Here is a 14,116-nt window from a genome sequence, read left to right as displayed (position 1 = left end):
AATGTCCATATATTTATATGATCAGAGAGTTAGAAAAGTGAAATTCATTGGAATGAATGATTAAACGATTTCTATCGTTATTTATATTTTATTCATTTAATTCAATGTCAGATGTAACAATGTCGTATTTATCATCTTTCTCGTTTTTTTGGTATGCCTGTCCATTTTATTATCATTACCGACTCAAATTCTTAACCTTCCCCTCGCATATAACTGTCTCTATATCTCGTTAATATATATAAACAAAACAAATATTTATACTTCACAACAAAAAATTGTAAACCGGCAGTATTAATATTAGGTACTGCAAATGAAACATGAGTCTCGTGACTAGAAAAAAACGTATGTATTCTTATTATGCGGCCATTTAACGATAAACAATAAGTTGTATCTGGCCGCAGCATGCAATACCAAAGCACGCTTCGTGTTGGCCACCCAAACCTTCCAACCAACATAGGTGCATACGACTTTGCCTAAAGAGTATTAGTGCGATGTAGTCAGGACAATGACATGTTATCAATAATCAATATTCCGTATATTGCCACATAGTGTAAAGTTATTCAATATCATGCCGTGATGCAAATTATTATAGATATTGTCCACCGCTGCTTTATATTCATCGGTATTTGCTGTATGCGATAATTTTCTAACGAATATAATACTAGATTTTACGGTAAAGGATACAGAGGTCCTGCGGAGGTCTTGAAGACGTTCTATTTTGATCCTAACCGTGAGAGAAATGGAAACATCTGCCAAGCTTAGGCCTAGAATAGCATCTCTTTTAAGTACAAAATAATCCTCCGTTGTTCCTATTTCACCTCCTAACGAACGCAAAGTTGGGTACACACTTGAGCATATTTACGCGCATGCAGTTCGTGCGGGAAAATATGCTCAAGTCCGTACCCAGTTTAAGACTTTGCAGGCCTACGTTAGAGCCGAAATTTCACCTCGGGGAATTGTTATTAACCCGTTTTACCATACCTTTCAACTTTCGCGAAATTAGGGTACTTCGAAAAGTGGTGATGTTATTCGATTCAAACTTGGAGTGTTCTCCAGGTTCGGAACTTTTGACTTGTATTTAAGTTGAGTTCAAATCGTTTAACTCTCACCGCTGTCACGCAGTCGCCAAAAGAGTTAACTGCCAGATATTCAGGAAAATGAGTAGAATTCAATTACTATTAACTGTCAGTTTTTTAGATGTACGTGGTCTGCTCGCTTTATAATGATAAAATAGGTACAATGAAAAATAACTCGTATGAACGTAGAATACGGGCAACCACTGCTGTCCCTGATGCTTGCATGTTTGTATTTTCCCTACCTTGATTTTGATTCTCGTGCCTATCTCGTGGTTCGCAAACAACGACTCAAAGTTACGTTACGCTCTGCAACGTCGTTACGATTAAAAGGGAGATAAACGGTGAGGGAGCAACTTGCCTGAACAAACCAAACGTGAAATGATGTTTGAATTTGCATCGATCCGTGCAGAAATGGAAAGAAATTCGCTCTTGCCTCAAGGGAGTGCCCTGGTCGATTTCTACGTTTACGTATCTATCTCCAAATGTCAGAGACTTAACAGTCCCATTCTGTACGCAATCCTGAACAAAAACGCTTCAACGAATTTTCATTTGATGCAGAAATAAAGAAACGGCACGAATTCTACGTATTTACTAATGCGATTCCGTAGAATCCATGTCATTTCTTTATTTCCATGTCTAAAGAAAATTTGTCGGAGTGTTAATGTTCAGAATTACGTATAGAATGGGGCAGTTGTGCCCTTTTTCGCATTTGAGATACGTGGACGCGTGGTTACGTGCACCCCCTTCAATTTAAAGATTGTGAATCAATGCGAAACCGTTTTCAGCGTGCGACTCTACTTTAAGACAAATCACTTCTTTGTTATTTACGAAATTGAAACGGATTGATTTTTTAAGATTACCCCACCAATTGAACAGTAAAGCTTATTAACAAAGTTGAAATAAGTAGCGACCCGCTAAGAAGATCCGAAGCTGGCATTGCTTCGTTAGCATTGAAACGACGTGCCTCATTCCCTTCGTGAATAAGATTCTTCGATTTCATTAAACATGGTTCGTTTACTCAAAGTTCATGTCTCAGTGGACTGAATTATTTATGTATAAAATCTTTCGCTGGATTTCAAAGTACTCTATCGACAGTCGTCATCAAATCTTGTCGAACTATTTAGGTATTCCGGCGTCAGAGTCAGAATAACGACGGGAAGGAGTTTGACTTGTGGTATCTGTCACGTGACAGAAGCCTGTGCCAATTACACCGGTTTTTTTTAAAATGTTCTCTCTTAAACAAGTCGTCAACGGAACACGAGATCCTCACAGTGGTCCAGTACTGGAAACCAATAATCTACATATACGACGAGAATCGATCCATGGATCACCGAAACCTCTGACCAGAGTTCATTACGTTGCAATAGATACATCTTTTAATACCGTCTGCTCATGAGATGCACAGCGTAAAGATAACAGCTAAGTTAGAATGTTCAGAAAACTTCGGTCAATAAATGCAAAGAGAAACAATTTTGACAAAGAAAGACAATTCAGAAGCATGGTTTCAAACAGACACACCTTTTTCGTCAATAATTTATACCTTGAATAAATTTCGGATCATCGAATGGATGTGTGAATAATTTTGCTCACATATCTAAAGTTGGTGTTCCATATTATGTTTACAACTGGTTAACCTTGAAATTAATAAAAATAATCATTGTTCAACTTTGTGCACGAAAAGAAATTTGTTTATTCTGTCTGTCGTTTGGTAGAAAATAAATATTACAAGTGAGGCTGTGAAAGCGTGGATATGTGAGATCAAGCCTCGCTTAGGACATTCCGGTTCACAAAACTATAATTGCAGATCATATTTTAGCATGTGCATATAATATATCGGTATGACTTTATTAATACTGCTTATAATTCTGAATAACAGATCTATATGCGCTAGACAGGTGAAAAAATCCCATTTGAATAATCGTGCCATTGGCAAGCACACAAACTCTTAATACGATGTAAAATAAAATGGCTTAGTAATTTTCCAAACATTTTTCACTAGATGAACGCTGTTCGGCTAATGGTAAAACTATCTTCATGGGATTTTTCCGTACCCCAAAGCACCGTACGGTAGTAACATTTTCTTATATTCTCTACCATATTCTATCCGTATCACGCTGAATATTCATGAACGAACTTCAGGTGACGTAGGAAGAAAGAAATCGGAGTAAAAAAACGACACGAAACTCTGCCAGAAAGCGGCGCTTTTACACCTTGGGAATTAGAAAACGGACCAGCGACACTTTAAAATCTCTACCACTCAGGATACTGTAAGTTTCTTCAAATTATACCTACTGTGAAGTTGAACCCTTGAGTGACGTTCGTTGAGGGAATATTTGATTTTCTTACAAGAATAAGGACAAAAAATCGCCGCGTTAAAACGAATCTTTTTTGAAAGATTGGTTGATATCAAAGGAATTTTCTAAGTGTCCAGTTTCGATGCCAAGCAAATGATAACGAATTGATACGGATTAAAGAAAGTTTATATCAAAATAAATAAAACTTGTGAATCTGTACTGATAATTCAGTACCGAAATTCTTATAAGTAGCTTAAATTCTATGCAAAAAGTCCCGTAAATTATAACAAGTCCGTAAACTAGTGCAAAGTATATATTTCTGTAAAGGGGAATTGACATATACTAGAGACAGAAACTTCAACAAGTTAATAGAATTTTCGTACATTTAACAATTGAGGAGAAAATTTTACGACTGTTCGACCGTGATCGAAATTCATGATAAAACAATTATAATATTCCGAATTTATTTCAGGGCCCTTTTATATTCTGTCAGACTAATCTATTCGAATGTGTACAGACCTCAATTTAAACTGATAATTTTCAGTTACCAATTTTTATGTAAAATTTCCATTGAACATTGATTTCATGGCTTGTCCAAATTGATGATTTTCCGAACGCATTTTCTTAAACTGTTTTTAGCATGTTGCCATTATATTGCAGCACTTTAAGTGAAGGTAAGTATTCGCAAGGTCTTGAATTGACCAAAAAATTGTTCGCCAAGTTGATTCGATTGCTTGAAGCTCTTAGACTGAAAGGTAAAAATTTCATCGGTATAGATGATGCTATGCTAAAAATACTGGTAAATACGTTGGCGTTGAAGGAAAATGTCATCATGCAAATGTTTTACAAATCACGAATTGTAAGTGGAGTCTAGTGATAAGTTAGTTCTAATTTGCTGTTCAGTTTCTAAGTGGGTCCGCCGGCTATTCCAACTCAAACTTCGACGGGACTTTAGTTCAAGTGGAGACAAATGGACGGTATGTCGAATTACATTCAGGTATTGACAAACTTTAGTAGACGTAGAAACCTCGGCTACGATCTACTGAAACGTAGTCGTGGTTTTGAACAAGACCTTTTCATGCAAAGTTCATCCCGAAGTTACTAATGCAGCGACTCGCTAGATTCCTTACGCTTTATCAAGTTTTTGTGAAAGCTATCCGAACGCAACTACCCAAAGCCCGAAAAAGTATGAACACCTCTAAAGAGAAATTTAAAAAGTCTATATTCTGGCCAATTTTGGAATGGGCACAGATGGAAATAGAAGATTTCACGTAGTAGCAATCTTAATAAGTATCTTTAAACTCATGCGGTATTGCTACCCTTACCGACCGAGCAAACTCGCCATTTCTTCTTTGCATATTAAATAACAAACGAACGGAAAGGAATCAAACGTGAGCTTGTGCGGTCGGTAAAGGTAGAAGTACTGCATGACCTTAACAGGAAGTTGCAGTCGATTTTGACGAAAAATGAGTATATATCTGAAACGATGCTACGTAGCGGATTGTTTCTTTGGAGTTCGATGATTTATCAATATTAGGATCTGTTGAAATCATATAAATCATCGAAATCTAGATAAAATCACTTTTATGCGTGCACGTGTCACTTATTTTAAATATTCTCCGAGACTACGCGTCAGTGTTTTATTGATTTAAGTGAGTTCCTTGGTCCAGAATTCAAAAAGGAGATACAACGTTATTATGCTTACGCTGGTACTTATCTCAATTATGCCACGTCTCCTCCACTTGCATTTTTCAAAATGATGGGTATTAAATTAGATCCTAAATGAGCGGATGATGAATTTTAGATTCTCTTTGACGTTATATTCCAAATTTACATTCGTAATCAGGTATTATTCACATCCTAGCTAAAGATCTGGGTGAGAGAGAGGAAGTCGTGAATACCTCAATAATCAGTCCTACCTTTAACCATTTCACGTCAAATGGGACTGGAGAGTTAACGACCCTTGAAATCTGACGTGGCTGAAGGTCTAAATGAGCGAGAGGAAGTCGTGAATTTCACAATAATTAGTCTTACGTTTAACCGTTCCACGTCAAACGGGACCGAGAAGTTGACGACACTCGAAATCTAGCGTACACCTCTCGTGACAACCAATGAAATTGCGTGAAATCTGTTCAAATCCTGCCTAATCGTATGAAATCTTTTGCAATCTTCGAAGTTTTTGAAATAAAAAAAAAAAAAAACAACTCCATCATCTCATGAAACCGTGATCACAAGAAATCTTGTGCAATATTTGCTTCCATTTTAAGTAACAGGAAAGAATTTTTGTGGGTATCGCTTCTTCGAACTGCTTTTTCAAACTGCTTTAAGATACTATCCATACGTGCGTGACCGTCGGTTCTCAAGTGTAGTATTGAAAGTTTCAAACCTCCTGAATTATCTGAGCTAATTGCATAGATTGCTTTCGTATACGGTTGGATTCGTACCAAGACCAACCACGATATCTAGTATTGAAAGCGATAGGTTTCCTATAGAAAAATAAATTTCAGGTATCGTTTCATCTTCCCATCAAAACTCTAAAACTTCTATCTAAAACTTTTTTTTCTGCGAAACCCATATCTCCGAGATATTTGATCATTCCTGTTGAATATCAATCGAAGCGTTCGGGAGAACAGAAAGTGGTGAGGGTTTGGACCAAAGGAATCGGATCGGAACCACGAGAAAAAAAGCTGTCTACCTGTGTTTGCTCGATAAGTCTAACTACGCAGTCCATTTCCGGAAACGCTGCCCGGCTATATAAAAGCCAGTTGTCTACGTTAGAGTTCAGTTCAAAATCGTCTCTCGGCAAGAACGCGTCTTACGAGCGAACAAATCTCAAGTGCGATTACTGGTAGTGTTGTGTCGAATCATCATTAATTTGAGGTTTGCCAAGCAGATAGAGTTATACGTATCAGAGTTTATCTAATCGTTCAAATGTCTGTATTTCTGTACAATAAAGTTTTCCCCTTGTGATATCATCGTTAGAAGTGAATTCTCTGAATTATCGAAGTGGGCGCTTCTAATTTGAGAAAATCAACCTCCACAAGGCTCGTTTTATAAATCACCTTGCCCAGGTTCCCCGGCAAGCTTCCTTGTGGATCTGTCAGAATCTATCACCTTGTCAAGTTTCATTGACAAGTTACATTGTTGGGTTTCGAGAAGCTTATCGATACGATCGATCTTATCTATCTTGTATATCTAAATTTCACGTTCGCATTCATCCCTCCTGTACCTGTTATCTGTATAAATGATCAAAACACCATAGATACGAGTAAAAATACAATCCACAATGTTTCTGCGTTTATTTTTCTTCACACTTTTTGTAGGTCTTCTGAGCCAGTTGATCGAACAATTCCACTTAAAAATTGCATCACGTTGTGATAAGCCTCGAAAGACCGAAGCCGCTTACACGATTGGTTGAGATAACAAATAATTCAATTGAAAATCAACAATTTAAACGCATGATACCGATAATAGCGGATTTTCATTACTGAAATCGTCGCTTCGAAGATTCGAAGCGTTCCGTAATTGATACCTTGTTTCCATTTCTTGTTTCTCGAATTGGACGATATAAATTCATGCCTCTATTTCATCTGACATATAATATTCTTCTTAGCTTGCGAAATCAACCCCACAGTTTAAGATACGAATAAATCAGGATGCGTGATTTTTAATAATTTAATTCTCATCAAAGGAAAGTAAAATGCGCAAAACTTCGAGTGCAAACGAACAGTTAAATATGGACGAAAGTAACTTCAAAGATTTCCTTTCAATGGTCTCACATATTGTTGCTACGCAAATTGATACAGTGAATTTAATTTACTTTGAGCATCTATTAGTGTAGTAACCATGCATCAATTTGATGGTTAAAAACAAACTCGACACTTTGGAACAGAGTTCACCTCATAAGTTCAAGGTAAACACACTTTTACCTCGAACTTATGAGGTCAACTCTGTTGGGTGTAAGCCCTGTAGTGAATATAGTTTTAAACAAAGATAAATGTTTAGCACTATTCTCCAGAGGGATGCCCTTAACCCTTCGTTAGGCGCATCAGCTTTCGTAGTGTTTTCGGAGACCCCATTTTGTTGATGAAATATTTACTTCTGAAATATAAATTAAAGGTTTCAGACTGAGAACTGTGTTTGTCTATGCGTCTGGCAATAAGGATTTACGGATTGCACTAAATTCATTACTCATCATAAATAAACAATATTTCATCTGGGAAGTCGAAGAACGTGAATTTTCACCACTACGGACGATATCGCATAAGAATGGTTCTTTTTTAGCACAGTTGCTAAGACGAAGATATAAACAAACCAAAATAATCCATGGCGCAAAATTTTTTAATAAATGAATACAGTTCTTATTGACCTAGAAAAAGTACATTTTTCGACCAATTAAAAACTACACGTAGTGAGAAGAAAAAACTAGATAAATACTTATGAATTTCCAACTTTATATCATTAACATGATCTTCAACTTTCGATAAAATGTCCGTCAAGACCCCGGCGAAGCTTAGTGACTTATGGTTGCGAAACGAATAACGAAAACAGCGCGCGAACATAAGCAATTGCTTTATTGGAAAGTTTCTGGGAGGTACTGAAAATGGCATCGCCGGAAAAATTGTTTCGCGGCAGCGGAGAAGAAAATAAAAGCTCTGAGGTATCTACGACCCCCACGCTACTAATGAAGTGTTAAAGTTGCGGATTTATCCTAAACAAAGACGAGGGTGGTGCCTAATGGCTGTGAAATTACCCTAGAAAATAAAAGACCAACCCTTAAATTTATTAATACAATAATGTATATCTTATTCAATTTTGGAGAGTTTCTTTTCATAATGGCAGTCGAATCATTTCAGAGCTAGCCATGTCTCGATCACCTTCAACAATTATTCGGATAACCTAAAGAATGTAATGTCTATGGACATGATTGGACATGATTGGACATGGTTTCCTTTTCATGGAGATCCAGCGCTCAGGGTAAACTGTATTGAAAAAATAAAGAACACACGCATGATCGCTTCTTTGCGTGATCACAGTTCGTTAAAAGACTTCTTTCTACAGCATTGGGCTTTTATTTAGGATCCTCTAATACACGAAGCTCAGCATTTTCATTAGTTTAGAGAAACTGCTTTTGTCATATCTCCAATTGTTTCCGAAAGCAACCGAAAAAGTATTGCAAATAAGAAACGTACAGTGACAAAACCTTTACCTGACAATCGTCACAAATGAAAAAACTTTATCCATTAATCCCGACACACACTAAAACTTGGAGTTTAGTGGGAACGGAGGCCGATCACGATGAATCGTGTTTCGATTATAGGAAAAAAAATCCAACAAAGTAGCTTGTATCGCAGAATTTCTGGAATTTATTTGATTTTTATAATTTACGTAACGCATTAAGAAGACTAAGAATTAGTTCAAATTCCTGAAATTAATGACTTGTAAAACCTAAGTATGCAGGACATCTGTATAAGTAGTTCCTATCTCGTATTTAATTTGCAAGTATTTCTTTTTATAAATTTACCTTCAATTAAACTAATGTTGTTCAAAACTGTTTTTGACTTCGGCTGTGATTTCTCGGAGCATAAAACCTCATAAAGGACATAATATCATTTAGACATGGTGTCAAAGTAGAGTGAAGGTTCTTAAATTTGGATTGAATACCTGAGAGTATGTCCATATGTTAGACGCTTTGATAGTGATATTTATGACAATCGAAAAACCTTATTTGTATTACTTGCTTGCTTGCTATAAACGCGCGGTACACTCAATTGAATCTAAAATATATGCCATTCCGCGATAAGACCATGATACGTTTCAACTCGTTCATGCCAGTTGTGTTGTTTTATCCATAGCCAGAGTTTTTAACTGCTCAAAAAACAAATTTAATCTTGCGTCAAGTTTGTCCAGCCTCTTACAGCCCAAAGAACGAACGGCGGTACTTTCATTGTCATTTAAATTATACAGAACCGCGTCAAGTTGCTTAAGCTCTGAAAAACAGCGTACCTACCTCGGGACATTTATATCGTTTTAGACCCGAGAAAAGCTTTTCAGATATTTCAGCCCGTTAAAACCACCAGGATTAAGCTTTTCAGTTTTGTGGAGGTTCAACTTTGCGCATTTCAATTTGCCCAACAGGCCGAAACTGTGCAGGAATACACGGTTATTAGGCTCGCATCGATGTCGGGGACTACAGTATTAATAACAATCTCATGATACATTGTTTTCTTACATTTTCCGAACGTTCCCAAGCTTATCAAGAGAGGGAAAGAATTGATTTATTGCCAACTCATTGTCAGAACGTGCAATGTCTCCGTTAATTGGAAGTGAATGGAAGTAGAAAAGTATCATTCGTATAACCATCGCATCGTCTTCCTTCCGTAAATGTCCGTCTAATCCAGATCCCTTTTTTCGGAAAGTCAACAGTCGTAGTAACTTATTATCCTTGTCCGAGCAAATAAACAACGCAGATGTAATCGCTCGTTTGCGTGAGCACAGTCAAGATTGAAACAGCTTATTCTCTTCCATTGACATGGTTTTTCTTCTATTTCTTTCTCCTCTCTCTCTCTCTTAATGTGATTATCTGATATGAGACAACCTTGGTTTCAGATTCATTTCACGATAATTAGGAATTCAAATATGAATGCAGATCTGCATTGCGAGATTGTTGTCCGATCAAACCATAGAAATCACATCCTTCGTAATGCAATAATGCAAATAACCTTCCTCTCGTAAGATAGAGGAATCAAAGGAGTCTTAAACTCAACGAAATTGCCTTACGAGAATGAAACGGAATCTTGAAATGAATCAACGAAGTATTTGGCTCATCTATTGAAACTGGATCGTTGGAATCTTTCAGTTCGTGAAAAGCCACGGTTCTGAACATTTAAATCTTTCCCTGAGTTTTAAGATCGTACGAAATACTTTGATGCGAGGAGCAAATCAGCCTTGGAAACTTTTTTGCTAAATAATAATAACAATAATAATAATAACAACAAGTGCGTTGAAATGCGTTTCGACCGATTGGTGTTCTTGATCAACTGATGTCTTCAATACGCTGTATTATCTATTTACGGTAATTAGTTAGACTCAGTTGAGATCTGCGGATTCATTATTGTTACAGGTTGTATATGTATACGAATACCATTTTTTTTTTTCAAAATTTACCGACAACTTCATTTCTACCATCGATCCTCCGAATAGCAGCGTGGGCGGAATGGGCGCGTTTGGAAAAAGATCAATGACCTTCCCTCTGTCAAAGCTCTTCCATTCAACGTGACATTTCCTAGTATAGAGGGCATTCCGTTGGCACAGTTTCCTGAAAATGCTTTCAACAGTTTAAGAAAATTAAATTTTTCGCGGCATTGAAGCAGAATGTGATTAAATAAATTAGGCCCGATGGTTTAAATGAACTGAAATCCCTTACAAGTTTCTTTCTCGGCTGGAATAAAATAAGAATTTTGATGTGTCTTTGCGAGTTTCGAGAGCGTAAGTCATTTGTATTCATTCGGTCATGAAATTACTGCCATTGAGTGTAAGAGTTTCAAGGGCTAGAACCAACTTCAGAAATTGAATTCATCTTGCGATCATTTGATTAACTTTATCCTAAGAGTTCCGAAAATTTTACAAGTTTCAAAATATTTGTGCGTCGTAGTAACAACTTTACCACAATTATCATTGATTCTGCGATAATATTTTCGAATATTTGGTTAATTCACAAGCGCTGAAGGATACGTGCGATTCGCTAAGAAATGAAAAACATTGAATCGCACACCGTAATTTAGGCTACATCATTAATCCGTAGTATATTTTTTGTACATTTTCGGCAAGAAAAAAATTGGAAACCCGACAACGTCCGAGTTTCAAAACAGTAGGTATGACTTGAAAACAGTAAATCGTGGTATAAAAAAAAATGGAGAATAATGTAATTTTAGTATTGGGACGTATTTTGAAGTCGGAATAACTTATTTTTATGAATAAATATAATTCAATTTATTACCAAACAATATTATTATGTATAATAATTTAACAACACGTAAAGAACGCTCTGCAAAGTTGAGGGTAACAAAGTAATCGGTCAAAAATTCTTTTCATAAAATCTACAGACACCGTAAAGTAAACACAACTTTTAAATATGAACTCTGTTTACTTTGAGTATTGTAAAGTTCTCTACAACTGTAGAAAAATTATTATCGTATTTGTTATTTCGTTTTTAATTAATTCAGCAAAAAACTCATAACTTGTGAGTGAAAGAAGGCATTAATTCGGGTAATAATCAGAAAAAGAAAGTAACTCCTCATTCTTGCAAATTTCTACATGCGTTGTATTGAATTAAGTTGTTATTTCTATTCATTTGTTTTATCTTGAAAAATTAACTCTTAACAGACTAGAATCTAACAATAAGAGATCCCAGAATTCTGCAACTCAGCTGTGACTTTCAAAAAACGTAAAATGAAACACGCCCAACCGTAACTAAAATAAACTCTGTTTCTTTCCTCCTAAGATTCGATAAGAAGCTCAGCTAATTTATTGCCAGGAGCCATTACGCAGACATTTACAAATTGAACTTGAGGTTCGCTTAACCATAGTGTGAACTTCCAGTAAATTTTTACGCGTTGAGTGAAGAATTTTTTCCCTCTCATTATCATCTATTTTTGGCTTTTCACAGTCTCTGAATATACGTCATATTTATTTCTACGCCAAATTTGTTATGCCTCGATTCAGTAATGCGCATTATTTCCGTTTATACTTTTTTATAAACTTTATTGTTGTTGTTGTTGCTATTGTTGTTATTATTAGCATACGATACAAATTTGATATCACGTTACCCGTTTGGTAACTTATACTTATAAATATTATCGACTTTATAATTAACCGTTATCAATTTTATATTTGAAGGTTGTCTCTTTAAGTCAAATTCACTGAAAAAGAAAACTTGAAAAAGGTATAAATTCAGTGATCACAATATTCGTTTCTCGATAAAATTCAATGCACGTACGGCATATAATCAGTGATTTTTGGCATGCCCTGTTTATTTGATTTGTTTTCAATATTACCGACTTGTTATCAACCCCTGAAAAAGTACTTTCGAATATTCAAACGGTGTATTGGGTATGCTAAATCAAATGACCGACTGACGCAGCACCCCTCAATCTATGAACTGTATTGTTCACTTTTAGAACCACGTCAACGTTCCATTCCATCTATACTCGAGGGTCGCATTCAGTTTAATCTTGCGATATCCCTTCACGTTCCGAGTAATAAATTAGTTTGGCCGTTAATGGCTTTTGCGAGGTCTGCTTGATTGAAGGATCGTTATTTTGCACGGCATGGAATTCCGATTCAATTATTCCTCGTTATCGAGCCATATGTTTGCTTTACAGATATGCTACTGGGTATTTAGGTAGATGAATAATTGGTGATTGAATTAGTAATTAGTACTCAAAGGTAGAGGTGATTATTCATATTGAATTGACAATGCTTTAGTTACAATGGTAAAAAAAATCGTGACAAAATATTTTTTACCCCCCATTAATAATATGTAAATATTGGAATATTTAACCCCAAAAAGCAAGGATGAATATTTTTAACCGTCAGCTAACTGAACATTTCACGTCAATTTCGGGTAAGTTGTGTCAATTATCACTGGCAGTTAGAATTATGCCGCAACACCGCCATTAAGGTGGAATTTGTAGAATTTTAGGGCAAATGTTCCAGCTCTAAATGTTGTAATACAAAAACGTTGTGTTTATAAAGAAGAGTCCTGATCACGTTCATACAATTCCTTAAGTGAAATGAATATAATGTAGAACGAGACAGTTATTCGGTATCTTTGAAATTCACCGAACAAGATATTCTTATCAAATTCTTACGACTGTAAGACAGGATAATGTGTATATTATTTGTAAATAGCTGAGGTGTAAACCCAGAAACGTTTGTAATATGCTGTCATTCTTAGTCGTAATTGCGCCAGCTCACTCTGCCACTGCTTTTTCAGACTTTCTGACCTGAAAGGACTCATTTGAAACTCTTCTCGGAAGCTTTGCATTTCCCGGAGAATCCAGGGACAGAAGTAGCGAGTGCCGTGAAACGTGAAACCTCGCAGAGTCAAACGGTTCACGACGAAACGTAAAAACGGCATTCCTAGATATAATTAAGCTCTCGGCATACAACATAGTTAATTGAATCGCTCCATGCAATGGCCTCGAAATTACGTAAATTATAAACGGAGGATGACGCGTAACGAACACAAACGTAGACTCTGCACAATATGTCTATCAGGCTACGGATCTGCAACGTAAATATCTTAATATAACGGCCTTATCTCAATCACGGTACAACTGATAAAGGGAAAAGTGATGGGCATAATGCAGTCTCTCGTCTGTGTTTCCCTCTCAACTCGTATAATTCGAGATGCTGATGTAACTCGGATAACCTTTGATATCGACGAAATTTTCAGCGTGAAAGACAGGTAGTCAAGCTTTTTCCTCATCGATGAACGCTGTCCGAATCTCACGTTTTTTATCCGCTGTCTCTTACCAAGCAGTTGGGACGCCCCAAATGTAAACTTGCCAGGCTTAGCGACCAATGTATTTACACGTATATAGTCCGTTTCTCTAGTTCTGTTGACCCATTTGTTTACAAATCTTCTTCCGACAGATCTCGCCCAGAAACTTGATAACGTACACCGATTGACGAGCGTTTAATTATCTTTACATTGCGCAAGCTGTTACACGATGCTTTCTT

General features: G+C 36.4%; 2 protein-coding genes across 25 annotated transcripts in view; one reads left to right on the top strand and one right to left on the bottom strand.

Annotated features, from left to right (window-relative positions):
• The window catches only part of LOC124221706 (uncharacterized), a 65,866-nt gene that overhangs the window by 16,561 nt on the left and 35,189 nt on the right, over window positions 1-14,116 (top strand). The window lies entirely within an intron of this gene.
• Window positions 1-14,116, bottom strand: part of LOC124217858 (neuropeptides capa receptor-like) — a 41,417-nt gene that overhangs the window by 11,938 nt on the left and 15,363 nt on the right. The gene's annotated exons all lie outside the window — the stretch shown is intronic.

Source organism: Neodiprion pinetum, chromosome 1, assembly GCF_021155775.2.
Source record: "Neodiprion pinetum isolate iyNeoPine1 chromosome 1, iyNeoPine1.2, whole genome shotgun sequence".
Classification (NCBI taxonomy): Eukaryota; Metazoa; Arthropoda; class Insecta; order Hymenoptera; family Diprionidae; genus Neodiprion; species Neodiprion pinetum.
This window is presented reverse-complemented; position numbering and strand designations above follow the sequence as displayed.